We start from the raw sequence: 24,355 nt of genomic DNA, 5'->3' as shown, positions 1-24,355 counted from the left end.
GCATCTTTATCAAAACCCTAGTTTTAAGACAAGGAAAACAAGGTTCTTAGAGGTTAAATGATTTACTGCAGGTTACGCAAGACAGTGGCAGAGCTCAGATTTGAATATTTCTAGTACTGTTATTACTGTTATGAGCACTAATAATGATAGCTTCCATTTATTGAATGCTCACTAGGTGTCATAACTATGTTTTTATTGAGAAGTCAGTTATTATTTTAATTGCTGTCCCTTAGTAGGTAATAATTATTTGAGTTCAAGATGCTTCTTTTTGTCTTTAGTGTTCTTTCACTAAGATATGTCTAGGCACGGATGCTTATTTATTTATTCTGCTTGGGATTCCTGAATCTGAGGGGTTATAGACTATTTGTGTCCCTGCAAATCCACATGTTGAAAGCTAATGCCCAATGTGATGGTATTTGGAGGTGGGGCCTTTAGGGGGGCTCTGCCTTCATGAATAGGATTAGTACCCCTACAAAAGAGTCCCCAGAGAGATCACTCACTGCTTCCACCATGTGAGGACACAGCGAGAAAACAACCATCTATGAACCAGGAAGCAAGCTCTTACCAGACACTTAGAATCTGTCAGCAACTCGATCTTGGACTTCCCAGCCGCCAGAAGTGTGAGCAATAATTGTTTGTAAGCCACCTCGTCTGTGGTATTTTGTTAGGCAGCCTGAACAGAGGAAACATGAGGATTGGTGACTTCTATCTATTCTGAAAAATTCTCAACCATTTTTGTTTGAATATTGCCTCCCCTCTAATTTCTTATCCCCTCTTTCTGGAACTCACAGTAGATGTATGCTAGAACTTTCCCCTTTATTTTCCCTATTTTTTAAACCTCTCTTTCAAAACTTCCACTTCTATTTCTCACTGTGCTACAGTCTAAGTAATTCCTTCAGACCTGTCATCCCATTCACTAATTTCCACTCAGCTGTGTCTAATTTATTTAAGTCATCCATTTCCTTTTAAAGAGAAGTAGCTCCATCACTAGGCTTCCAGAGTCACCCAGGGAATGCTCCCATGGTGGGCCTCCTGTCCTCTGAGTGTCCTACGTTCATCTTCTGTTCTCTCCCAGCCCCGCTCCCCAGCCTAGTCTGTTCCGTGGGTCCCAGGATCCCCTCTACCCTCCTCCTAGCCTTGGATCTGGACTCCTGGGTTCCAGTCCTGGTGAACCGGGGTAACACCAGTATCTGGGGTGCCTTCATCTTGTCTGCATCTGTCTTGGTTGCTGAGAAAGAACATGCCAGCCTCTTGGTCCTCTGAGCTGCTGCTTTTTCCTCCAAAGGGAAGTTGTTTGCGTGTCAGTTAGAAATAAGGTTCAGGGGGCTTCCCTGGTGGCGCAGTGGTTAAGAATCCGCCTGCCAACGCAGGGGACACGGGTTCGAGCCCTGGTCTGGGAAGATCCCACATGCGGCGGAGCAACTAAGCCCGTGAGCCACAACTACTGAGCCTGTGCTCTACAGCCCGTGCTCCGCAACAAGAGAAGCCACTGCAATGAGAAGCCCTTGCACCGCAACGAAGAGTAGCCCCCGCTCGCTGCAACCAGAGGAAGCCCGTACACAGCAACAAAGACCCAACGCAGCCAAAAATAAATAAATAAAATAAATAAATTAAAAAAAAAGAAATAAGGTTCAAAGGGTTGGAAGCACAGAAACTAACTTCTATTGAGCTTTTGCTGTGCACCAAGCATTTGTTTCACAGTAGCGAGCAGGCGTTATTTTACTTTGATATACTTTGTGTATTTTTGACTGCCATCAGCACCTACTTGTATTTTACATCAGGTTTCATTACACCGTTTGGAGACTTAACACGGGATGGGCAGAGTAGCCTGGTGGGTCAGAGCAGGGGCTCTGGAGTCAGAGGTGACTGGGCTCAAGTCCCGGCTTTACTATTTTCTCTCTGTGTGACTGTGAGTCTATCTGGATCTCAGTTTCCCCATCTGCAAAGTGGAGCTAAGAATAGCAGCTACCTCAGATAACTAGAGTGCAGACACTGGGAGGTCACCTCTAGTCAGTTTCCATCCTTGCCAGTGGCTGAGTGTCTCCTGGCCTGTAAGGGCGAGAGTTGAAGCCCCGAGGAACACCCTCAACCGTGAGGCATGGGAGTTGGTGGGTAAATAGCCCAGCTTCTGGGCCCGCAGTTGGGACCATCTTATGGTATCTTCTACGTTGTCTCTCAGAGGGTGCCCAGCAAGGTTGAGCCCCAGTTGCCCACACTGGTAACCAGCCCATTAACACACTTTTTATAGACTTTCCTCCCTTCTTCACCTCACTTCCTCACCCCTCACTGTGCCTCCTGAGATCACCTTCCATGTAAACATGGGTACCCAATCTTGTTCTGTTAGCTTTGCTTCCCAAAGCATCACGTGGGAGATGCTCCGTGCTCTGTTCTCAGATGGAATTCTCTTGCTCGGGGATAACGGGATCCTGGGCTTATTGGAGGGAAGGATGTGGTAATGGGAACACACCACTTATAGTTTTTAAATAGCAGAATCCTTGGTCTGGTGACATCATCGTATGCACCATGATGAAGCTGCCAGCTGGGGGGCACTGCGTTCTTGACCTGCACGTCCTGCTCTGTGAAATGGGAAAGTCTTTTAGCATTTTTCCTATTGAAACATTACAACCTGCAGGCAGCGTGCCGGTGCCCCCAGATGGCAGGCTTTGGGAAGCGTGGGCAGGTGGGAGGCCCTTTGCTTCCCATCCACATGGACACCTATATCAGGCAGTGGCTCTATGACCTGCCCCTGAAATGGACGGAGGTGCTCCGAGCTCAGTGAGCTGTGGTCAGGACTTTTGGCCACTGGTCTGGGGCTGGGCAGCAGGCGTCTGTTCTGCGTAGCTGGGGCTTGGAGCAGAGTGACCTTGTCCTCTTCTCTGTCATTTGCCACCAGCTACTTTTTACCACAACGACCCTGAGAAGTGAGTTTCTTTCTACTCCCTTTTACAGATGAGGAAACTGAGGCTCAGAGTGGGAATGTGACTTGCCCCAGTGCATCCAGGTGGTAAGTGGAGAGTCCTGATTTGAAGCCAGGATTGGTCTGATGCAAAAGAGGAGACGGGAGTCATGGGGTGGGGCTTGCATGACGTGGCCGTAAGCATGGGGCTTCCTGGTGGAAACGCCTCTCTATTCCGGTCCTTGGAGAGGCAGTTGGGGGTCCCTGGAGCTCGGGGGGCAGTGACAGGATGGGTGTCACAGGGAATGGTGAGGCAGGAAAGCCAACAGAGGGGGGCGTGGTGTCCTCTTCTTGAGTGGGCACTTCCTTCAAAGCTGGGAGAAGGGGAAGAAAGGTGGTCCCCGAAGGGGCCTCCCAGACTGTAGGGAATCTGTTCCCAGCTGCCTGAGGCTGTGTGAGAGCCTGGGACTTACTGCACCCCAGCCAGCTGAGGAGATGGTGTTGAGGGACAGGCAGCAAATTTAATAGGCACCCCTGCCTCCTGCCATGCAGGGGTCATGCGGCTGGTCTGGGGAGCCAGGGAGAATCAATCATCTGGGACCCATCATGCCAGAACCTGATTTCTCTTGGGACAGGTCTTGACAATGGAGTCGTCAAAGTGGGTGGAGACAATGCTGAAACTCTTCCTTCTAAATAGGAAATACATTAGCGGTGTGGCATTTCATTGTAAAGCTTATAACCTCCCTGGGAAGTTAGTTAGCTGGGGCTGCTGGCCATTTAGCACCTGAGTTAGAAAAAGATGCTCCTTCCTGGGAGGATGTGGTCCAGTCACATCCCTGGTTGCCTGCTGAGTGAATGGGGGCTGGAATGGTTGGGCATCTTTGCACAGTCTGTGGACTGTCCAACTGTAGTGACCCCGAATAACAGCTATCCCCATTTTACAGATGAATAAACTAAGACTAAAGAGGTACTGGCCCAAAGTCACACAGCCAGTAAGTGGCCGAGTCAGGATTCGAACATGCCTGAGTCCCAAGCCACCGAGATTCATACGACACCACATTTTAGAACCACTCCATTTAATAAGTATGCTTGGGTGTGTTGGTGGGGGGAGAGGGAAGGCGCACATCTATAATGATGCCTTTCATTAAAACCTTGTAATTGCCAGACTGGTGTAAAAAGAAGATAATTTGCTACAGTTTTAAAGTCATCAGTGGATGGGGGAGAAAAAAAAAAAAAAAAACACTTGTAAATACTCTTAGCTGCTCTCCAACTTTGTTGAATTTAGCTGATGTTTTCGGTGTTGACTTTCCCAGCTATCAGCTTAACTATATAAATCCAGTCGACGTGTCTTTATTCAGATAAAACTCTAATACTGCAAGTGTAGCAAATTAGATGCAAATGCCCCTTTTTTATTTTAAGTATACTTAAAGCTGCCTTTCCAATGCAAATTTTATAGGAAATCTCAACCAGCTAGGACAAACATCTTAGCTGTCAGCAGGCAAATGCTTTCATTTTGGTCTTAGGCAAGGGAGCTGCCTGCTTTTTTTGTTTGCCCCTGCAGACTGAGATAATTAAAACTACAGAGAACTAGTTTTAAATATACATGATACACATAGTTCCTTAAATTATGGGATAATGCATAAATTCACGCATTACCATATTTGATAGTGGTCTCACTGACCAAAGCTGGGCGGCTGGCAGTTGCGGGTGGGTGATGTGATTTTCTCCAACTACTTGCTTCTCTTGTCACTAAGCCTCACAGCTCCTATCACTTCACCTGGTGTCCTACGGAGCCCTGGTAATGGTTCAAAAAGAGGTTGTGAACACACTCATTGAAAAGGGACCACTATGGTTTTTTTTTTTTAAAGATATAAAAATGTTAATGGTAACTTTTTTTTCGTTTTTTTTTTCCCCCAGCAGTTCTCAGTCTCTTCGGAATACATATCCATTTCGGCTTTGATTTGTTGAGCTCCCTGAATGAGTTTATCCAAACAATGTGAATTTACTCAGATCTCTCTCAAATCCCACATCTCTTGTGGTTGATAAAGCTGACTTTAGCTAAGAAGGGCTGGATCAGTGTGATTTGAAATTCACATTGAAAATGATAAGGGCTTTGCTGGAAATAATAAGCACAGTCAAACGCTGTCAGGAGGAAACTGTCGAGCATGCAGGGAGAAATTTGGTAAGGCCGTGCCCTGCCCTCCCCCTTCTCTTTCAAGAATCAAGGTAGAGAAAAGAGGGGAAAGGTGAATGGGGCTTTGCTTAGACACACACTTCAGCTCTGCACAAGATGGGGATGATAATTCCAAAGAGCTTTGTGCATTAGCTTATTCTTTATGATTGAAAAATCGCAGCAGTCCCTTGATGGGTAATGGACACCCCCGGCCATTTGGGGTGACAGTGATTTTTGCCAGCACAGTGCCTGACACCAGCTGGAAGGCAATACTTTCTCTCTCTCTCTCCCTCCTCTTCCTCCCCTCCCCCTTCTCCCTCTTTCTCTCCCCCTCCATCTCTCCCTTCCTTCCTCTCTCCTCCATTCCTTTTTGAGCACCTAATACATGCCTGGTGCTGGGCTACATGTTTTCTCTTTTCTTCCTCACTACCCTAGGAGGCAGCACAATGATTATACCCATTTTACAGATGGTGCCATCAAGATGTGACCTTGTGGCAGTCCAGTGGTTAAGACTCCGCGCTTGCACTGCAGGGGGCGTGGGTTCAATCCCTGGTCGGAGAACTAAGATCCCACATGCCGCACGGTGTGGCCAAAAAAAAAAAAAAGATGTGACTTTCCTTGTGGAGCCATGGAGGACACCACATCCTGAGGTGGTGGGCATGTGGGTCCCACGTGTCACGGATGAACCTTCATTCTCTTTCCAATTTCGGCGGCCAGGCTGAAACCAACACCTTAAGGAAGTGATGTTTGGAACCTGGCTCCTGAGAAACTCTAAAAAAAGACGTTTTGTTCCTGGAACATGTTAACCAGTGAAACTGACAGGGAGGAGGGGGAGTGGGGAGTGAGGGCAGAGGCTGGTGTTTTGGGGTCCAGAGTGAACTGGAGAGTGGGGTTTTTTTTGTCAGTGAGTGAGATCTGGGTAGATGGGGGTGGGTGCTTCTCAGACTTGGCACTATTGACATAGGGGCGGATGACCCTGTTGCGTGGGTAGGTGGGGGCAAAGGGTGGGACTGTCCTGTGTACTCTGGGATGCTCAGCATCCTCCCTGGCCTCTACGCCACAGATGTCAGCAACTCCTCTCCCCCTATTGTGACGGCTCTAAACGTTCCCGACATTGCCACATGTCGAGGTCGGGGGCGGGCAGCAAAATCACCCCAGTGGAGAACCACTGGTGTAGACTTGGATCCTTCGGAGCCCAGATTCCTCCTTTTCCTTAAAAGGCAGCTTGCATGTAGGTTCCATCCCCACCTCTCTGTTTTCCTTTGTCTCAGAAGGCCTCACTTTCACACGCCCTCCTAAGCAGCTAAGTAACCTTCCTTGGAAATAGGTGGATCAGAGGAGCTTTGCCACTGAAACCTTATTTCTAATTATAGTAATAGCTCCCCCTCGTCTGCATCATCAGGGCAGTGGGATCAGGTGCTGGGATTCTCCTCCCTGCCTTGATCTATACAATTCCAGTTTGGCCTCAATGAATGAATTTTCTGACTGCCCCTGCCTTGCCTCTGTGCGTCTGTGCGCATGCGCGTGTGCATGTGTGTTGGGGGAGCATAATAGCCAGGCTGGGGCTGGGGGGCAATTCATCCTTCCAAGTCCTTGTCCCCGGGGCTGCCTCCCAGGCTAGGACGGCCCCACTGCAGAATGCGTTTCCACTTACTGAGCTCAGAGCTGACCTCCTTTCCCCTCCACTTGGGGCCTCGTCTCCCCACTTCCATCCTCAGCCTGGGCCACCTCTTCTGACCCCACGACGCACTATGTCCTAACCAAGGCCACTAATAGCCACCGATCACCGAAGGGCAGTTTAAATTCTATTTAGACTTAAAAAAAAAAAAATAAAGAAAGAAAAGCGAAACTTCAAAAGCTGTTTCCTGCAAGCTGAGCGGAAGCCCAGTGCAGCCATTATCAGTAGAAGCCAGATCGATATTTCAGCACCGTCCCCTGGCTGGGTTTTCGAGGAACTTTTATTATTATTGCGGTTAAGCTGTTCTCAAGTGGAGAATCATTTATAAAACAAACGGATCCCTTCCAAATAGGTTATTTTCCTGGTTAATGACCGATCGTCTGCCCTGGGGTCTGTCTGTGTTGAGATTCCAGATGGGTACAGGTACTACCAGCCCAATTATCTTTATTAAGTGTTTTTCCTCCCCCTTTCTGAAAAATGAAATGGCAGCCAGCTCAAATATCTCCTCCTTCCCCTTGCTCTCACCCCTGTGCCATTTCCTGCGTTTGCCTCATTATGGATAAGTATGTCCTCTTAGACACGGAGAGTAATGAGGCGGTTTTATGAGACTAATACATTTAAAATTTTACCGCTGGCGCTAGCATCTTTAAATGTACAATTATACATTCATTTAGCACACGCTCTCACTCGCTTTCTCTCTTTTGCTTTAAAAGTTAACAAACCACAGGTGACTAAAAAGTGTATGAAAAGGCAGAATTTATGTCGTTCTTTAGGATCCTCAATTGTGCGAGAACAGAAATTTTCTCCTGACTTTTCTGAAGCAAAATTAGTGACTGGGCTAATTTAAAAGAAAAGGGTTTAAAAAAAATTTTTTTTTGAGTGAGGAAATACAGGAGAGGGTAAAATTATACCTCATGGAAAACTAGTATTTTTCCGTCCCTCTTTTCTACATATAGGGAGTATAGCTAGAAAGCATTTTGAGAATTAGATGTTCTGTGGTCCAGCAGCTGCAGCTGGTGAGAGAGAGAGAGAGAGAGAGAGAGAGAGAGAGAGAGAGAGAGAGAGAGAGGAAACCCCATGTATCCTGGTCTTTAACAAAAGCCCCCTACATTCCCCACCTGACAGGACTTTATCGGCTAGTAATAAATAAGGCTGAATTATTGATGATGAGAACTGCTAATATTATTATGACCTCAATTAAGTGCTTTTTGCAGACACATTAGTAACAAAGGGTCTTCCCTCTCCCGGTTGCTGTTTTTCTCCCCCAGGCCCCACTTTACATTAAAATCTAATTGATCAAACCTATTTGCCATTCGCACAAGAGTGATCACCATAATGGGTCATCTATCAGCACGAGCTCCTCATCAGGCTATTAACACCTTTTGTTGCTGGCCCCAGTTCTGCACCAGCCGAGAGGATCAGAAAGGCAGGGCCTCCGACCTGGAAGGATCGTGCCTGTGTGAGGTCTGACTTGTGGTACCCTTTAATTGCCCTCTTTAACACCCTTGCAAAACACAGAAGATGCTATGCTTCCGAGGAAGTCCCGCCAGGCAGCGGTGGAGTAACCACTCCTTATCAGAACAGAAGGTGCTGTGTGTGTGGAGCGGTTTGGTCACCTCCACTCCTCTGCTTACTGTTCCCCCCATCATCTCCCCCTCCCTCTTGGCCTTCATCTGGCCTGCCCCAGGGAGTGCCAGTGTCCTGACTTTAAGGAGTCTGAAACTTGGTGGTGCACGTGAAGGTGTGGCAAGCGTGCAGGCAAATACTTCTCAGAGTTGGTGCTGGGTTAAAATGGAGATGGGTCCCCACTGATGAGAGTCTTCCCATGACTTACTGGCCCATGGTCACTCATGGAAGGTCCATGAATGGCCCATAAGCCTCTGAATTGTGTGCAAAATTGTGTTGACACGAATTTTTCTGGGAGAAGGTTATAGCTTCCATTAGATTCCCAGATTTGTCCATGACCCCAGAGTGGGTTCGAAATGCTGTCTCGGGAGCTTCTTAGATGGGAGAGGTCTTCTCTCAGTCTCACCCTCACTCAGGGTCTTGGATCTCTGGCTTTGGGGTTACAGTGAAGCCACTGAAATGAGCTTTGCTCCTGGTATATTGCCTGATGTTGGGTTAGACTCAATCTCTCTCTCTCTCTCTCCCACCTCTGTTTTGTCTGCTGATTTGGTCAAGAGAAACAAACTCTAACCTCTTGATTTCCAAAATGACTTTGGGAATGGGCTTTCTAAGTTAGTCTAACCCATGCAGTGTCTCCCTCTGGGTGTTGGAAGATATGAGAAAATAGGAAGTGCCCTGTGCTAGTTGGGTTGCTGTTGTTTGAGAGGTGACAGCTTCCAATTGGACATGACAGGAACTCTCTTCGGGTGACATTAGAAAGCTTGGAGAAGGGTTCGAGGCCATCTTTTGGCTCATACGACTCCACCTGCCCACATGAAACTCGCTTCATCACTTTTTTCCTGATTATAAATGAATACATTCAGGAATCAGTCAGAAGGGAATTCAAACCTCAAAGCTTAACATTTTGGCTTATCTCAATTTTCATTTTTTTCTATGCAAATAATGCTAAGAAGAGTTCCATGAAAAAATTTTTGGTTCATTTTTCAAGAATTGGACTAGACATAGCATTTCTGAATTTTCTTATTTACTTAGCAATATATATTGAAAACATCTCTCCATGTAAATAACTATAGTTCAGCATCATCATTTTCAATGGCTGCATAGTATTTAATTGAATAGATTTACCAAAAGCTATTTACCAATTCCCTCTCCCTAGATATTTAGGTGTTGTTTCCACTTTTGTCTATTATAAACAGTGCTGCAATAAATGTCCTTCTATGAATGTTATTCACTTAGCCGATTATGTTCTTAAGATACACTTGTAAAAGTAGAATTTCTGAGTTAAAGGGTGTGTGTTAAATTTTTTTTTTTTTAAATGTACAGTACAGATTAAGGTTTAGGCTAGATCATTAATGCGACTTTTAAGGTGTCATTGTCAAAGGGCCTTTCTGTCTGAAGGTTGTTCTAGGTGAGGAGTTTTGGAAGGGAGGAGAGTTGAGTTACTGAAGGCTGATTTGGTGAGTTTTCTCTCTGCAAGCGTGAGTCTGGAGCAACCAGGACAATTAGGCTTAGACTTCCTGCTCCGTGGAGGCAGTGGCGGGGTCGAATCTTTTGGTTCTCTTGGAGCTGCTGTTTATAAAACATACAGCCCCTGCTCCAAACAAGCCAGTTCTCTGTCTGTAAAGAGGCTGCGGGGCTGGCAGCTGTGAGGTGATGCCCTGGCTCTCCCCTCATCCCAGAGCTCTGTCCTGATTCCCCTGGACCCGGTGCCCGGTGCCCGGCAGCCAGGCGGGGGTCTGCCTGCCCAGAGCTCCTCGGGAGAATGGGGTGGGCGGGAGACTTCAGGGTCGTGAGGCATTTCGCCACGAGGCGGAAGACATCATTTAGCACTGCCTTGTGGCTTCTCAGCCTGTGTTGTCTTAATTCAAGTTGTCATTCATAGACCAGTAGCAAACTAAAATCAATAAGTGGTGAAAATGGGCTTTAAAGGCAAACTAAAGTCACAGAGGAGGGAGGAACACAACATCTGTTGCCTCCGTGGGTTCTATTTTCCCTTCCTACTTAGAATGGCTGAATCTGGGGCCTGTGTTTTTTTTTTTTTAAAAAGGGAGGGGGAGAAAATGAGTGACTTTCTCTTTGAAAGATAAACAGGGCATCCCTTGGACAAGGCCTGGGGCAGTTGGGGGGACCATCATTTGATTAGGCCAGAGAGAAAAATGAAGATGATGGTGTTTGTGGTGGGTCCATAGTTTACCACAAGGTCATCGCAGGTGTGTTTGAGGTGTCTGTCCGCTGATTGCTGTGTTACTTCCTGCCAGTCTATGCCCCTCTCTGGGCCACAGTCTTCTCAACTGGAAAGTGGAGTCAGACAAGGTGCGGTGATTTTTCAGCCCTTTTCTGTGGTAAGAATCCACAGCAGATGTGTCTAGGGATGCATCGTGGTGGAAATTGAGGTGGGGGGGTGGTGGTGTTTAGGGCTCTGGTCCTAATCTCTGCGAAAGATTTCGTCTGAAGTTAGAATTTCACAGCAGAGACAAATTTTTTGGGGAAAAAAAATCACTGAAAAAGAGGGTTTCCAAATTTCCTTCCACTTCTCAGGGGCTACAAAGATCTTTTGCATGCCTACAAGTTATTGGTGAAACCCCAGCTTGAACTAATTCTACCTTCTTCCGGTTACTAGGGTGGAACCAGCAGGAGTAGAGAGAGTGCCAGGCGCAGGTGGGTGATGGGCTCTAGTTCTGGCTATTCCTGGAAACACTGAAGGCCTCCGTCACCAGTGGGGCATCTCAGCCGGCTTATTCTCCATCTCTGCACTTCATGGGCTTGGTTGTCAGATATGGAAGAAGAGGAGGCATGTGTCGAACTAGGAATAATTCAAACCAAGAGGCAACACCAAAAACATGGCAGCACCGTTTTAATGGTGATAGAACTCTGCTATCCAATCTCAATGGCAAAGTGAGGCAATACTTTCTTGGGCCCCCTTTGAAGAAACCTGAGCTTCAGGTTTCTTTGGCACCAAAGGGGTGGCCTGGAGGGGGCATGGAGGAGGGAGGAACAGGATTTCAGCAGAAATCATCCACCACCCAGCCATTTGTTGCTCCTAAAGCCACTTCGGGCAGGTCCCCTAGCGCCCTCTTTCAGTGACTCTGTCACCACTCACATTTAGAAATTCTGGGGTCTCTTGAGCGGTACGCAGATTTGCCTAGTGCAGACAGAGAGCACCAATAAGGGTTTAAAAAAGGAGAAACCTCCCCTCCCCACAACACTGGTAAGAGTGGTGTCAGAAATAGAAATGGGAGGTTACCTGTACTTAGAATGTACAAAATAAGTCAACACGTTGGGAAACCTTTCCAAGAAATTTGCCTCTAAAAGCTTGACTTGGAGCTAGAGGGCTGGTTTGATTTGGAGCTGGTTTTAGGAGGCAAGAAGTTACTTATCTGGCTCGGGGGGAGTTCTGACCAGTGTGGAAGGCTGGCCTGGGTCAGGCAGGGAGGGTGGGTTGTTTACCTCCACGTCCAGGGCTGCTGTGTGTACTTGGCTGCTGAGAGGGGTGGACCAGGCAGTGCAGAGAAAAAGCCTTAGTGCACGTGCACACTGGACTTCTAGAAACCTAGTGGCTCAGGGCGATCCAGACACAACTGTCGTTCTGCTTTTCCTTGAGCTGTACCTGCATGTCCGCTAGATTGTCTTATTAAAAGGGGCACCTGTCACTCACCCATCGTAATAGCTTCTAACATTTATTGAGCACTTACTCTGGCCACATACCATTCAAAGCCCTTGACATGTACGAATGGATTCCATCCCCTCAACAACCCACTTCACAGATGAGAACCTTGAGGCTCAAAGAGGTGAAAGAGGCAGAGCCAGGATTTGACCGACTCTGGAGTCTGGGTGTGCAAACACAAGACCATTTTGTCTTTGAAACCGAACACTTCTATATTTAAAGGAAGCGAGAGAGAATTCTAGTGCCTTTGAAGTTTGATCTTGGCCGCTATCAGCTCCCCTTTCTGGGAGGCCCTTGAGAAACACCTGAGAGTAGGTCAAGAGCTCCTCTGTTCATAGCTGAAGCTTCGGGCCCACAGAGCCCGATTCAGTGCTCTGCCGAGAGGGGCTGGGCTGCCTGGTGACCCCCAGGCTGCAGGGAAGACAAAGGGGAGGAAAGTTCTCGGTGGCTGAGCTACCTGCTGCAGGCCTTCCCAGGTGGGGATGCTTAAAGATGCAGAGAGACGCCATGTCCTCTCAGGGGAGCACAGTCCTGTGCTGTTGGCATCTTCTGAATCAGGATCTGGCCCCCTGAGACATCTCCCACCTGACTGGGTTGCAGGTGATGGAGAGAAATATAGACAAAGAGGACCAGACCTGTACCCTTCTCCTTCCCGAGGCCAAGCCTTCACTCCCAGCACACACCTGTGTTGAGAGCCGGTCCGCTGTGCCGTACACACGGGTGGCCGGACTCAGTCTCTAAGGTGGCAGTGACAACGGCTGCTAACACATCAGGAAGGTGCAGAGCCCTCGCTGTGTAATCCTTAATTTTTTTGAGTTGTGGAGCCCTATTATTTTATGTGACAGTCTCTTCCTTCCCCCTACCGTGACGGAATGTTCTGTGGCGTATGTTATGATCTTTAATTAAAGGGAACTTAATTTGCTTTGGAGGCATCCTTTGTTCATTGGAGACACCCTAGGGTGTTTTAAAACCAGGTTTGGAATCATTGCCATTGAAATCTGGAGTCTAAAGGCAGTCTCACTGCTCTGGACAGACGCTGGTTGCCTGGATATAAGGGGGTGTCTGTCCCCCTTAAACCCCACCCTGAGCCTCAGTGTAGAAGCTGCATCTTCTCCAAACCCTCCCTGCTTGCCTCGAGATTTTTTTGGCCCACCGTCCAAAGAACACAGACCCTGCAGGCCTGGTGAATGGACCATGGGCCAAAATTATGTTTGAGAAGGGGACGGACCATTTCGATGACAAATGGGCTTCAAGACACTGTCAGAAAGTCCGGGCGGGGGGACTATTAACGGTCACACAGAGGCAGCCGCATCTGTGATGCCAGAGCCGGTCGGTGGGTCCCCACTGCTGTGTTTACCGCTCCTTAATGCGGTATTGTTTACTCACAATTAAACCCTTTACCATTAATTTAACTTTCAGATGCTGAAATTGGTCACACAGCCTCGAGTCTCAAGGCCCGGACAGATGTGTTCTATACACTTGTTTAAACACGGCTCTCATTAGGAGGTAATGCATGTATAGCAAGTTGATTACACCACAAAGCAGGACGCTTTATCATGGGGGCCTCTCCGGAGGCCGCGGGAGGGGCCGTCAGCTGCCGCTGTCACTCTCCCCCCACTCGGATGCTGAGTGACGGCTCGGCCCGCCACCTCCTCCGCCGCCTGCTCGGAAGTACACAGCTTCCCGTCAGAGCGCCGCCGAGCTGCCTGGGAGGAGGTATTAATTGTTGTCAGCCTCCATTTCACACCCCAGATAACAAACGGGAGCCACCCGGGCAGTGTTTAAGGAAGATAAACAAGTTGCCCGAGCCCCTGCAATTAAACACGCTTGCATATTTCACTGAGATGTTTCCTGCAAAGAAAGCAGGGCCACCCCGAGCCGGCTGGTGGGGGGGGGGGGAGCGGGCACAGAACGGTCCTTCTGTCCGCGGGCATCAGGAAAAGCCCCCCACCCCATTTGTTTGCCGTGTCTCTCGGTAAACCGCGTTCCTCCATCCTGATTCGAACGAACGTCTGAGTCGAGCGTGATGTGAATCTCCTTTATTTCCTGTCTCCCAGGAGAAAGGTAGAATGGTGCAGTGGTTCAAGGAAAGGATGCTGGAGCCAGCCGACCTGGGTGTAAATTCCGGATCCACTTTTCTCAGCGTTGTGTTGTGTGACTTCACCTAAGTAGCTTCTTGGAGCCTCAGTTTCCTCATCTATAAAATGGGTATAATAATAATACACGCCTCCTGTTTCAAGAGAAGTAAAGGAGGCTAAAGTTTGTGGCACCGTGCCTGACCCATGGAAGACAGTGAGGAAATGTTAGTTATCTATAGAAGTCAACTTAGTGGATTTTACTTTTACCTTTTAAGGGGTAAAACTGCTTAGCAGCAGATGGTTAGAAGCAAGAACTTTAGGTTATCCCTAAACTAAGGAATGTGATGCCAGTGCTTGTTTGTAGGGTCCCTTTCCTCATAGTCCTGAAAAGTTGGGATGGGATGAACTCAAAGCAGAAGCTGTTGGTGGTGTTTTGCTCAGGGCAGATCTAGCAGAACCGGGAATTGGATAGATCACCACCTTCTAGATATTTCCAGATATTTCTTCCCCAACCTCTGTCAGGATTCAATCTGCCAAACAACCCAGTTTGCTTCTCTAGTTCTCCTCCTTCCCCTTCCCTTTCCCCTCCCCCACCTTTCCCCTCCCCCTTCTTCTTAAACTTGGCTCTGCAGTGAAGTCTTACATCCACCAGCCCACAGTAGCTTGCCCCTCCATTCCCTGCCCTGGGGTGGCCACCTTCTGTTCAGACCCTCATGTTTAGACTTTGAGGAGAACTGTAGCAGCTGGGATGGAGGTCTCTGCTACTCTATCCCCGTCATATTGTTCTCGTCATGCAAGTCCAAGCCACCTCCTCCCCTTTGTCGTGGGACCTTTGCACATGCTGTCCCCCCTGTCCAAACCACCTCTACTCACATCAGCATCCCAGCCCTGGTTATCACTCAGCCTTTTCCAAACCACCTGATTGGAGCAGATCTCTCTGCTTTAGGTCTTTAGAAGACCCTCTTTTTTCCTTTGTAGCAGCTCTCAAAATATTCATGATTTGAGTAATTATCTGTTGAATTTCCATCACCCAGTGAAGATAGGGGCTGTGTCTGTCTCGTTCACCACCTAACCCCAAAACTTAGGACACTGCTTGTAGATGCTCAAAAGATGTTTGTTACAGTATAGTAAACCGCTAGGATGAATCGGATCATTTTCCTTAGGGATCTGGAGGGAGGGAAAGTCCTTATTATTTCTCATGGCTCTTTAGTCTTTTCTTTCTATAACTCCTTTGTCTCCATTTCATTGTTGGAGAAGGAGAGAAGGAAGGGTTAAAGTGGACTCCCATCAGCTAGGTGCTTCCGGTGCCTCTTCCCAGGGCTGGCGAGTCATCACTTTTTCCTTCAGCCTTGCTGACACCACCAACTGCTGGAGAACCCGCAATCATTTGTCCTCGGACAATGCAAAGGATGTGGCTCTGCCTTGTGGGTACATTTTAGAGAGGCGGGACCTTCATTTATTTGTCTGCACAGCTGCTTCCTCTGGGCTTTGTGGTTGCCCATGTGCTGCCTTCTCATCCGATCGCATTACCCTTAATAACCATCGCCATGGCAGGAGAGGGGTGCCGAATTCGGTATCCTGCGTGCATGTGTGTGTAACGTGCTGGGCAAGTGATCCTAATGAGGCATTCAGCACACCACTCCCCCAAGAGCCAGCTTCCAGCTTCTCCAAATCCATTTATATTCCCACTCAGACCTTTGGGATCAACATTTCTGACCCTTTTGTGAAAAGCCAAAACACCTTTTGAAAAAAATAGAAGAGGGAGGTGAAATTCCCTGAGCTTTCATTTCCCTTCATGGTTGAACTTCGATGACTCAAGCCATTTGCAGTCAATCTATTTAGCTGACTTGTCCTGCTGACTGCCAGGAGGTCAGCGTTTCAGGATTTGCCCCTCCAGGGGCAGCATGTGGTCCCAGCTGGTTGTGCCGTGGTGGGAATGGGGGTTGGGAGGTGTGGAAGCTATGTCGAGGTCTCTTCTGTGTTCTGCAGAGATGATTCTTCTAGGGTAAGTGCTTTTGTTTGCTGTTTGTTTGTGTTGGTGGGATTAGCTCTGATTACATAGTAATAACTTAGAGCACCATCTAGTAATTAGATGTTATCTTCCAGATGTTTAAAAGAAACCTTTAATATTTTAAGCTGCTTGGAGGTCTCTTGGCACTTTATTAAAATGGATGGAATTTAAAATGGGGGTTGGTAGGTAGCTTTTTCTGGATTCTCGTGCTGGTCTAAGGCCTCAGAGCCCAGGGTACCCGTGAAAGGACCCCAAGCATTTATTGTGGGAACAATTGGGGCAGCCACCCATTGAATGGGTGGTAGAGGGAATGTCGCGGCACTTCTGGCCCCCGTCAATCGGCCAGAGCGGCTCATTGATTCCTTTGAACCACTTGAGTGAATCTCTCAGAAGTTCCCCCTTCTCGGAATCCCATACAATCGCCTGTTCTCTCTTTATTAGGCGCTTTGAGGGACAGCCTGGTCTACACCTGCCTTTGAAGGGGCCCCCATCATGGTTTTAATGACCTCCATCCGTCAAAGGAAAAGTTCAGAGTTCATTCTTTTGTCCAAGTCCCAGCGACTGAGGAGTCCAGGGTGCTGGCTGGTCCGGCCTCCTTAAATCACCCGCCCCGAAAACTTTCCCTGTGACCCCGCTCATGTCAAAACAGCGAGCTGGCCGCTCTGGCCATTGTCATTGGAATAAGGGCTAAGTGATGCTGCTTGGTCATTACGTGTGCCCTGATTGGCAATCAGGGTACAATAGGGGGTCATTAAAGGCCATAAAACTGCCACAGCTCTGAAAAGGGGATTTTGAATGGAGCCAGAGGGCTCTGGGAGCCTGCCTTTGCCCCGCCTTCAAGGAGAGGGGCTCTGAGCTGATCTGGGAGGGGAAAAGTCAGCGCGGTCTGGATTAAGAAGTTTCTCTCCTGTGACACCAGAAAAAGCAGCTCTCCTAATGCCCTCTTCCCTGAATGCTTGTTCCTCCATCCTCAAAAAAGATGCACGTGGAGCAACCACCCAAATAACGCTGCAGGAAATGAAGCCTGGAGGGATGGCTTTATATATGGAGGTAAAAGTTATTCATAAATATATAAATGCTTATTGAATTAAGGAGTCAGCATGCACGTGTGTCTGTACATAGCTCTCCGTAATGAAAGAGGCAGCTCTTAGTTAGTGCTTGCTTTATATCAGCACCTGTTATAGGTGCTTTACAGGTGTTAATTTAGCACCACACCAACCCATGGAGGTGGGTTAACATTATTATAGCTCTAAAAGGCATTCTTGTAAAGCTTCCCAACATCGCCGGTCTCGGAAAGGAATCATGAAAGAAGAAGGGGAATCGTTTTTCTTTTTTTGAATGATAACTCATTTAAAAAATTAATTTTCTTTATTTTTGCCTGCATTGGGTCTTCATCACTGCGCACGGGCTTTCTCTAGTTGTGGCGAGTGGTGGCTTCTCTTGTTGCGGAGCACGGGCTCTAGGCGCGTGGGCTTCCGTAGTTGTGGCGTGCGGGCTCGGTAGTTGTGGCTCGCGGGCTCTAGAGCGCAGGCTCAGTAGTTGTGGCTCACGCGCTTAGTTGCTCTGCGGCAGGTGGGATCTTCCCGACTAGGGATGGAACCCGTGTCCCTGCATTGGCAGGCGGATTCTTAACCACTGTGCCCCCAGGGAAGTCCCGGGGAATCCTTTTTCTTAGGTAAAGATGCGGGCAACATTAAAAGTTACATTTTGTTGAGTTCCTACTAAATGCCAGGCATTTGCTGTATCAGTTAATTCTCATGTCAAAACCCTGGAGTTGATAGTATTATTATGGAAACTGAAGAGCGTAAAGGGGTGACACGGCTGGCATGTAGGCACTGCCGACCCGGGAAGTGCCGAACACATCAATTCTGTCAGGAGTGCCGCCCCTACAGTTGTGCAACTCCACAGTGCAACTCCGGTCCCTACTGGGACTCTCACCCAGCCTTGCCGGTTCCACTGTCTGGGCTCTTGACTGTCGTGTGGGATGGATGTGGTGTCGGAATCCTGGGTTAGGCTTCAGCAGATGTGGGTCCGAGACTCTGCCCTGCTGTGCAGCCTTGGGCAAATCACTTCACCTCTCTGAGCCTCCGCCTTCTCCGCTGAAACATGGTAGGAGTGAGGTAAGATCTGGACTAGCTCTGAGCTTCTCAAACTCGGCCCTTGTCTGCATTGGAATAAAGCTGGGGCATATGTGGGCATCGATCTTATTCCAAGACAAGTTGTTAAAAACATTATTTCTCTGTTTTCTCAGATACAGATATATTCTGCAGTCAAAGGTAAAACCCCCATGACATCTTCAGATTAAAAAGGAACTTTTATAGAAGCGTGGAGCTAGCACTCTACGTGTTTGTGTTCCGTCCACTGCCCCCTCTCATCCCCAAACCTCCCAGGGCTACTTGCTTCCTCTCCTGTGCCTATAGGAGAGCTTGGAAGAAAAGTGTAGGATCCACCTGCCATGGAGACAGCTTGAGACCCTCTTGAAGTAGCCCACTAGTTGGTACAGGGTCCTCTTGGTCTGCAAAAATGGAGCCTTCAAACCCTATTGGGGGAATCAACTGAGATTTTGGATGAGGAAATGCGCTGTCAGCTATAAGTGTAGGTGCGAAGGGGAGGATGAACCCACTTTGAGATGACTGGGGATTCCCAAGCCTGTGGTTCCAAGTTCCAGCTGGGACAAGGAGGAGGGACCCTGGGGACCAGGAACAGACATCCCCATAGCTCTTGGCTCCTCACAGCACTAACTCTTGAGACCCTGGGCAGATGACAACTTCTCTGAACCTTTGTGAACTCCCCTATAAAAGGGGAATCATCCCAGCTCCCAGAGCCTAGGGTGGTGAGGATTCAATGAGGAAATCCACGCAAGGCGCTCAGAACAGGAGTTTATGTCATAAACTCTCTGTAAATATCAGGCACTGATAGTATTCCTACAGTGCTTTATTTCTGTGACTAAGCCTGTTCTGCAAAGAACTGAACCACTCACCCGGGATCCCCATGAACTCTGACTCAGAAGGAAGAAAGAGAGAAGAAAGGAAAAGAGGGAAGGAGAGAGCGAAGTAATGTGTGTTTTTTGTGGTCTTTCCCTTTTTCAAGGTTTTCTTGGAAGGAATTTTTCTTTCTCTATTTGTATGTTGAAAGCCATTGGGTGTTTGTCTCCCTTTCTATCGCTTTGCTTTGGGTCAATTAGACTCTCTTTGTCCATCTGTCTCTCTTGGAATCCAGCTTTCTCTTTCTGAATCTCTGAGACTCTCCCTCCCTCTCTCTCGGTTGAGGATGGGAGGTTTTGTTGAGTCCCTGAAGGCAGCCTTTGTTGGAGGGAGTGGAGCTTCAAGGTAAGGGAGGGGAGAGACATTTTGGGGTGAAGCCATTCTCTGGTGGGTGAGAACCCGAAGCCTCTCTTACCATCCCAACTGCCCCTTCTCCCATTCTCCATTTGGAACGCCCATTCCGCCACACTGACTTGTCCCGGGGAACTTCTGGAACGTGAAGGAACCATCCTGGACCCCTTTCTCATGTCTGACTTAGGCCAGATTTGCCCGTGTAGATGGAGATTCCCCGTGATGCCCTCCTTCCCTCCGGGAATTTTCCAGAGCACATTTTTCTCCCTCTGTGAGACAAGCAGGATTTCCTGCACTCCAGTCCAAGTTATGAATGCCCAGGATACAACACCGTTTAAAGTCTCATCAATCTTGCATCCCAGTTTCTCGAATAAACGGCAGTGGACCAGGCACGGACGTTCGTTTAAGGTTGCATGATCCCAATGGCGCCTTGGGTAAGGGACCTATTGACTTCCTGCTCAGGTAATCTGAAGATGGGCTGGAGTTTGCTGGTTTGTTCCTAGTCCTTTTGGATCTGTAGATTCTACCCTGGCCTGGCCACTGTCTTGTCCTATGACCTTGGGCCATTCTCTTTCCTTGGCTCAGCCTTAGTTTGTACATCTGTAAAATGAGGAACACAAAACACCCATTGGTGGTTGGTGGCATTGGGAGAGGCCTTTAACACACAGATTAAATATTTGCTTTTAAGAGTAGTTGAGCTTAGTGCATGCTCTGCAGCTGACTTTTAAGAGAGTAACTTGGCGATTTTTTTCCCTTGGACTAAATATCTGTCTTGATGAGCATGAAGGGAGTAGCTGCATTGAACATCAAAGCCCTCATTACTGACCAGAGGGAGGCCCTTCCCTCCTCTCTCCCTCTCATAAGCCCAACCTTATCTGGAGGGACCTCTGTCCCCAGAGCTGTAAAACAAGCTCTTTTCCTAAGCTAACGGTGCACAATAGTGTCAAATTATGTATAATGATTTTGTAATGTGAACTAATGCCACCAGGGACCTCGTGGAAAGTACCACTTTCATTAAACTTATCCAGCAACAGGGTCTGAATACGAATTTAGAGGTGCCCGTAAATTGCAAGGCACATTTATTTGAAGCATTTGCGGGCTGCTCCTAGAACGCAGAAACCCGCGAGGGCAGGAATCAACAGGACCGGTGCGTTTTGGTTTCTTGGTGTGGCAGTGGGAGGAGGTGAGAGTGATATGTTGGCTGCATCTCTTCACCCCGGGACCCCAAGCCCAGTGAGGTTCTTTGCCAACAGATGCGAGGGCTGTCTGTCCCTCTTTGTTTCAGACATGCTCGCATCTCCTGGAGAGTTCTACCGCCCTCCTGATGGAGCAGAGAGGGCACCTGGGCATCACCTCAGAATTAATGAGACCTCCAATTACATTCATTTGCTTCAAGGAGTTGTACCCCGCAATGACCCTCACGTTTCAGAGTTTTCCCACCTCCTTCGTGTTCCTTTAGAAAACGTAGCTAATTATAAGAAAATCATCCTCAAGAAGGACAAATGGAAGAGACCTCAGAAGAAAATCACAAAGAGATGCCACCTCTCCACCCCAGGGTCTGGTCCACGAACCCCACTTTGGAAGCCTGACTCGCTTTCCCTGTGACCTGATAGAGCTAAACTCTGCCTGTGTTCTGGCCACCACCACGAGATGAGAGACAAGACATCACTAATCAAAACTAACCCATGCCATTTTTTCGACTCTGCTAATCTTAATTGAATCAATCTCCCAGCCACTCTTGACAGTGAAAGATTGCTCAAATCTGGGAGGCCAGGCTGGACACGACTCCTGGAAGCAAAAAATCTTCCTTAATCATTAATTTGTCCATTCCCTCCCATTTGGCCCCATCCTTCACTGTCTTGATGGTGCACCCCCCGACAACCTTCCTCTCTTGGTAATCACTCCTAAGTGTTCTTCCCAATATGCTCACGTGACTAGAAGCCAATTTGCGGGAAGAGGATGTGGGAGAGTTGCTCCCACCCTCTCCCTTTCTTTGGTGCTCCTTCTCTCCCTTCTTTCTATGAAGTCTAGTTTGGCTTTAATTAAGTCCAATGAAGTGTCTAGTACTATCTTCTTGACACAGTGATAAACAGGTTTAGAGCAGACTTTTCCCAGGAGCCTGAACTACTGTGCAACAAATTGGTCTTAGGTAAATCATCAGACAGAATGCTATCATCCAAGGATGCATCCTGATTCTAGTGAAATCCTATAATGAATGGAGCTGCAATATCTTTAATATGTCTCAAAAGGAAAAGGACTTGTTATGTCCCCTGTATTTAACACTTAGTTTTCAGAATCTGCTCTTTTTCCAAATTATTCAGAGCTCTCAGACTCTGGCTTTAACCGTGATTTTGTCTTTCTTAAAATGGGTCCAATGGTTAGTGAGAAATATGCATGAGGTGCAAGTTGAGGTGAAAGTAGAGTAAGGGAATGTGTCACCCTTTGCATTACCTGTGGCTTGGACCGTTGCAATAGTATGCTAACTGGTCTCCCAGTTTCTATCCTTGCCTCCCAATGCTCTGACCTCCAATAAGAGAGTGATATGTTAAAAAAAAAAAAAACATAGGTCACATCATGTTACTCCTTTGCTCAAACTTTCTTAAGTTTCCCATCTCACTCAGAGGTAAAGCCCAAATCTTTCCATGGGTTTGACCACCAGTGACCTCTCTGATCTCATCGGATATTACAGGCATCCCCCACTTTTTGAAAGTTTGCTATACGCCACTTCACTTTTACGAAAGAGCTACATTAGTACCTGTTTTTGATGAGTGAAGGAAATCTGAAGAGGATTTTCGCTTTTACAAAAAAAAAGCGAAAATCGTTTTCAGCGTTTGCTTGGCAGGAGCCATTAGAGGCAGCGCGTACTCAGAATGGAGAGAGTGGCGCCACCAAGCGCCTTCCCCAGGAACTACACTCAGCATCCAGCCGCCAGAGCTTTGATCAAGCATCTGTGCTTGATCTAGATTTATTTTGTGCATCTCTTAGCAAGATGTGTCCTAAGGTAATTGCTTCTTCACCTTACACTGTTTGAACTTAAGAAAAGTTTCGTAGGAACACTCTCCTTTATGACAGCAGGGAAACATCCTACTCGTTCCTTGCCAGCCACCCTGGTCTCCCTGGTGTTCCTTGAAGATGTCAACCTTGCTCCCACCTCCAGCCTTTTCACTGGCTGGATGTTCTTACCTCTGTTATCACAGTGGCTTTTTCCTTCACTTCATTCAGGTCTCTAATGAAATGTCCGCTTATCAAGGAGATATTCCCTGACCATCCTGTCTGATAAAGCACTCCCTTCACTCTCTGCTTTATTTTTCTCTGGAGCAACTATTCTCATCTGACCTATTATTCTTTTATTTTCTGTGTCCCCCACTAGATGGTAAACTCTGCAAGAGAATATACCTGCCACATAGTAGATGTTTAATAAATGACTGTTATCCCAGAGACAAGTTTCACGGAGAGGCCTTTAAAGACTCAGGACTCTTGAAGGCAAATTTTCATAATTTCAAAATTCACAAAATGTCCCTTAAAATGTTACATATTAATCTTGAATTTCCCAATAACAAAGATGGGAAAAGTCTCTATTAACAACAATAATTAGCAGTGTTTGAAGCTAGGCAAGACGTGACAGTTGTCACACTGGACTCCCAATCCAACACTGTTTCTACTCAGGATCAAGAAGCTTTCACCAGACAACATATCTTTGTGGTTATTTGAGCCCAAGTTCTTAACCCAAGGTGGGTTGCCAGTCATAGGTGGATTTATTGTAGCCTTGTGGACTGTTCCCTGGCTCGTACGGGCCAGCTCCCCCCAGGCTCCTCTGTGTGTAAATGCCAGGTGGTAAAACAAATAAAGCACAGTGTTCTTCTCTTGTGCCTCGTCATAAATCGGTCCCAGCCTCACTCCTGGGGCTGGCGTCAAGTCTGATTTATGCAGCTGGTGAGATTTATGGTGTAGTCATTTAACATAAAAAAAAAAAACCTTTCAAACATGAGTTCTTACACATAAATTCCAGAGCTAGCAAACGTTTGGAAACTTTTGTTTTCTTTAGATGATGGTGAACATGCCTGCCTCATCTTAGGGATCATTTAAGGCAGAAGGCTTCACAACTGAAATGTCAATGGAAGAACAGAGGCTGATGAGTGAAGCCAACATCGTGCTTTGTGCAAAGTACCGAGTAAGGGTCAGTTGATTTGTTGTTCAAATTGGGGTCTGTACTGAGGGTGGTGAAGGGTAACTTCAGCTTGGCCCCCAAGGTACCCCAGCCCTGCCTCAGTGGAGGAGGAGGTGCAGATTCCACGTGGGAACAGTTGACGTCATCAGCGGACACTGCATCTTCATTGGTTGCCCTGATGAACTTGGTTCGGGGGGTGAAGGGTGGTGGTGGAAATTTCCCTGCCTTCGAAGTAAGGAAATGTAGCTTTGCATGAGTTTGCCATTTTTAGGCCTTGGTTTCCTTTTTTCTAAATTAAGGGAATAGATTAGACAGTTCATTGCTGAGATCCCTTTTCATATTTGGTTTTATGATTCTCTGCTCTGGAAGGAAAGGAATGCTTCCAGATTTTTCTTTGTATTTTCACAAGGTTTGGTGAAAGGAGGGATGCCCATACATTTGTTGAATAAAAATTGATTTTTACTTCAGAAGTTTGGGGTGAAGGGAGAGGTAGAGAAGGAGCTTCTGTTCAATTTTGAAAGGTCCTTGATGGCTCATGAAGATGAAAATAATTCTTTATTTGGTTTAGTTTGTATATGCCATTTGGAAATCACTGAGGAGTTCATCCTCAGAAATGCTTAGACTGAAAAAATTGCCTAAAATTTGGTAGATTTTTGTGATATTTGGCTATTATAAAATTTCTTATTTACTTCTTCAGGGCTGATAATTGTCATTTTGAAAGCAGTT

General features: G+C 47.3%; 1 long non-coding RNA gene across 1 annotated transcript in view; it reads left to right on the top strand.

The window, feature by feature from the left end:
- Window positions 1-16,061: 16,061 nt before the first annotated feature.
- Window positions 16,062-24,355, top strand: part of LOC133079144 (uncharacterized) — a 47,178-nt gene continuing 38,884 nt past the window's right edge. The window contains exon 1 of the long non-coding RNA XR_009698062.1: window positions 16,062-16,120. This is a non-coding gene — a long non-coding RNA (uncharacterized LOC133079144). The remainder of the gene's footprint in view (window positions 16,121-24,355) is intronic.

This window comes from Eubalaena glacialis, chromosome 18 (genome assembly GCF_028564815.1).
Source record: "Eubalaena glacialis isolate mEubGla1 chromosome 18, mEubGla1.1.hap2.+ XY, whole genome shotgun sequence".
NCBI lineage: Eukaryota > Metazoa > Chordata > Mammalia > Artiodactyla > Balaenidae > Eubalaena > Eubalaena glacialis.
The sequence above is the reverse complement of the archived record's forward strand: the minus strand, read 5'-3'. Positions and strand labels throughout refer to the sequence as shown.